The sequence below is a fragment of the Gossypium hirsutum genome, chromosome D07, assembly GCF_007990345.1.
Source record: "Gossypium hirsutum isolate 1008001.06 chromosome D07, Gossypium_hirsutum_v2.1, whole genome shotgun sequence".
NCBI classification, from domain to species: Eukaryota; Viridiplantae; Streptophyta; class Magnoliopsida; order Malvales; family Malvaceae; genus Gossypium; species Gossypium hirsutum.
This window is the reverse complement of record NC_053443.1, coordinates 23085421-23090109: the sequence shown is the minus strand read 5'-3', so window position 1 is coordinate 23090109 and position 4689 is coordinate 23085421.

Sequence of the window (4689 nt, the reverse complement as noted above, 5' to 3'; positions counted from 1 at the left end):
CCTCATGCTACCTACATTAGTGGAGAGAAATTGCTACGATCAACATATGAAGACATAAGTTAAGCTTAATGATTGCAACTTAGTCTTGAATAAAGGAAATAAAAATCAAATTGGTTAAGGTTAACATATCTTGTTACAAAAGCATTTAGTCTAAATTTTGCTATTATAATAAGTTTGAATTTAATTGAACAATATGTATACTTAAGTTAGCATAATTATCAGATTTCTTGTTTTTGAGCATAAGTATTTTCTATCCATAATTTTGAGAAAAAATTTGTTCTAAAGGGATTTTTCAAAGGTGTTTCCGAGAAATTCTTTCAAAATTTTGCATTACTCGGGACGAGCAATGAATTAAGTTTGAGGGTGTGGAAACACAAAAATTTATATACTTTTTCATACCCAATTTTTCTTAAATTCATGCAAATTCGGGTAAATTCTTGTCGAAAAAATAATTAAATATTATAAAATAATTAAGTCTGTTAAAAATATGAACATGGAGAATTTATTTAATTTTATACTTAACTTTGACTAATTTTGACTATTTTCGATAGATTCGACCAAAGGGTGAAAATTGGCTCGGCTGACACTGCTGAAAGCACAAAATCGAGAAGCAGTTTGAAGTAGCGAGGCATTTTAATTTCTAGCCTAAGACGTCCAGAAATGTGTATTAATTCATAATTTAATTAATTTTAATTTATTCCCCATTTAATTTGGGTTCAATAAATTATTAATTATGGAGAAAGGGTCTAGTTGAACCGTACTGGTCGAGCCAAATTGAGTGAACCAAACCAGCCACTAAATGGGCAGCCCAGAACTGTCCATATGCTGACCCAAATCAGTATTTTATCTGATTAAATATGCTTGCAAAAATGCCCTCAAAAGACTTTTAAATTGCATTCAAACCCCACCTTAAATTATGGCTTTGTAGATTTGCCCCAAGCTTAAAATAGCAAAGTTAAAACTCTCAACTTTGCCATGTGTGTGGCGTCCAAGGGAGGGCTCTTTGGCTGCTGGAATTTTCTATTTTTAGCAGCCACAATCAGCTATAAAAGCCACCCATTGCTGATCATTCAAAGCATCCCTCACTTCACATCATTCTCTCATTCCCCTCTCTCACTTTTCTCTCATTTTTTCCATTCCATTCCCTCTTGTTCAAGTGCCGATTTCTTCTCTTGGGAAAGAGGTGTCCAGCAGCCATTTTGGAGCAACAATTAGGTGTTCATAAGCCACCTTGATAGCCAAGGCCAACGAAGAACGAAGAACGGAGCAACTAGTCAAGCCACGGAGAAACACCGGATTTGCCTCTTGTTCCCTAACTCTTTAATTTTTGTTGTTGTTTTGACGAACATGTTTATGAATATTTATGCTATTGAAATGGTTATTTTAATCAATTCAGCTTAAATTATGTTTGTGTTGGGTTGATTATATTATGTCTGCGTAAATTGTTAAAATAATGTTTATGCTGTTATAGGCCTCAGTAAATTGCTTGGTTAAGTAAAATCATGCCTAGGTTATTCTTGCGTTACGACTGTCAGGTAACTAATGAATTAATTATTTAAACGGATTGCAATTGTAATTAGTTGACACAATACTTAATCAATGCATGTTTATTCTTCTAAGGTAGCTGAAGGTTAAATTAGCAATGTATCTGGCGATATTATTGCCTTGCATAACTTGCAAGATTATTGTGATTAAATTGTTTCAAGGTAATTCTTGCTAGATATTGTTTATCGTTAATGACATAGGATAGCAAGAGATGGATAAGAGTATTTTGTTATGGTAATTTGTTCATAAGTTTAGCAAATTACTGGGTTGCTGTAAATTTATTCATAACATGGGCTAGACATTAACATGGTAGCGTTATCATAATATCTGCGTGAGGTTTAAGAAATTAATAATCCAACACAAGTATTGATTACATAGATTATCTTATTTGAAATCTTGCACAAACTCGTTTGTTTATTTAAAGTACTTAGTTTTAATAGTTTTGCCCATCTTCTAAACCAAATTATTTTGACTTCCCAAAGTGTTACAATAATTTCATAAATAATTCTTTACAGTCCCTGGGTAGATAACTCGATTTACTGTCACTTTATTTACTCTTGCATGTGTACACTAACTTTTTCGTACCAGTAGCATATTGAATGGTTCAAGTTTATAACTCATATAGGTTTAAGGAATTGATGACAATGCTTTGAGATTATAAGAAATAGATGAAAGTTGATGACTAGTGAAGGATAGTTGCATAATTGGATAGGATAGAGTGAATGTGTAATAGGAGAGCATGATTCAATGGAATGAAGGTAAAATGTTGAGTTTGGAAACATGAGGCATATAGTAGTTAATGTACTGATTGATTGTGGTATTGGGATTGCAATGTCTGTGTAGGGTAATTGGTGCCTAAAAGCACCATTGATATTGGGTGAGAACGAGTATAAAAAAGAATGAATTTTGGTTTTGTCAAGAAGATTGGTACTTTAGAGGAAGTATCGTACTGACCATAATGGCAGTGTTAAAAATGGCAAATACCAAATGGATCAGTACCAGATTTCAGTATCGATATAGTGGAAGTATCAATAACAAATCCATGTATTAATACTTGGTTTGAAATGTTTGCTAAATAACAAATCCAATTAGTATCGAACCAAATCAATATTGATACTATACCCTGCTTTTGGAATTGAATTTAGTCATTTTCATGTGTAAAAATTTATTAATTTATAAACTGATGAGTTCGTTTGTGTAATTACTATATACCGTATTTAAAAAAATATCATAATCTTTAAATGAATTACTTGCATAAAAGTACGTAATTATTCTGGTGAAAGTAGCATCTGTAGTTGGGTTCAGCGACCGAGAAGGGTAAGGGTGTTCACTAGAGACTTGAATCAACTTTTCTTAATATGATGCTCAACATGAAGAAGAAAACTGCTCTTAAAGATCCAGCTCAATGACCTTGAATGGATAACATCCAATACAAGTCTCAAAACTCATGGATCAAACTCTCTCTAAACATTTTCAGATCAAGTCTCAACAAGCAAGCTTCATTGATAAAGGAAAAAGTCTTGAAGATTCTTGATTCTAAATTAAATCAATTTTCAACCAAGTATTTCCCAAACCCAATTTAGATCTAATTTCAACACCCCTTGAAGCGACTACATCAATTAAAATCAAGTTTAGCGACACTTGGATCGAAGGCCCATGAAAAGAATAAAAAGGATTAGGTCGGAATCATAATTGTAACACTTTTTTCCTTACTCCAATTTTAGGTCTATTCAACTCAAAACTAGTGTAAATATAAAAAGAATGTTATTTATATGATTATTGGTCGGTCCACATTGACAACTAAGAAGATGATTTAGAATAATTTTCTTTAGTTTTAAATCTATTAAAGTGGATGTCATCGCAGTCATTTTAGAATCTACACTCAATCCCTAAGGATCAAACCAAAACTATATCTACAAAGTCTTTAAACCCCAAGTATTTGCCACTCTACTATTGGTATAGTAGACAATTTTTTAAAATTATATATATGACTTTTTTGAGGGTTAAGTTAAGGGAATAAAATTGTCTAATAATATTAACTGAGACTTTAACACAAATCTCTACCAGTTCAATTAATTTAAATAAAATACTTAATAAATAATATATATATCCCATGTGAATAATCTACATTATTATACATATTCTTAAAATTCGTTCTATTATTTGAAGGTAAACACTATCCGTAAACAAACAGTGACAATAAAAAAATACTAACAAACATATATTGTATTAGTCTTGAATGTTTTTTCTTCTCAAAGTATATAATATAATCATTATTAACTTCGTGCTCTTACATCATGAACGATTTGCTACTTTCCGGTTCCAGCAAACATACTATGTTATTACTGGAATGAAATACTAAAAAAATTATTAGTTAAATTGAAAAGAGGCAATAAATATTACTGAGTTGATAAACAGTATTGTTTTTTATAGATAAAATAATTAGAGAATGTAAGAAATAAATTAAACGAAAATTGCCCTAAATTAAAAAATATATTTATATATTATAAAACTATAAACTGGGAAATCCAAAACTATAATATAATATGGTGTAATTTAATTGTATATATAAATTTTGATTTTGTGTGATTTATACATTAAATTGATTGATTCATCTGTAAATATTAACACAATATTAATACAAAATTACTTTAATATATGCAATAAATATTTATATCTATCCAATATAAATAATATTTTCTAAATCAGGAATAAATAATTAAAATTCAAATATATATTTGATCACAATAGAATTTCACATATAATTACATCAAATAAATTCATATATGCAATTACCCATAAATTAAAGTTACTGTAAATTGAAATTATCCTTTAAACTTCCTTCGTAAGAAATGGAATAAAATGAAAATTTACCCTTACATTAAGAATAATATTCTTTTATATTATTATAGGTTGAGATTTTCTTGTGTTATTAAATAATATTTTAAAAAAATAAAAGATAAATAAATAAACATGTAGCAAAATTTAACCACATTATGAAATAAAAAGTTTCCACAACCAGTGTATCAAATAATTACCTTTATTAATATCTTATAAACTTTATAAGGGAATAAGAAAATATGTTGAATGTTGCATCCTGTCCATAAAATTACCCATTCTTGACATCCTCCAAAAATGATTACT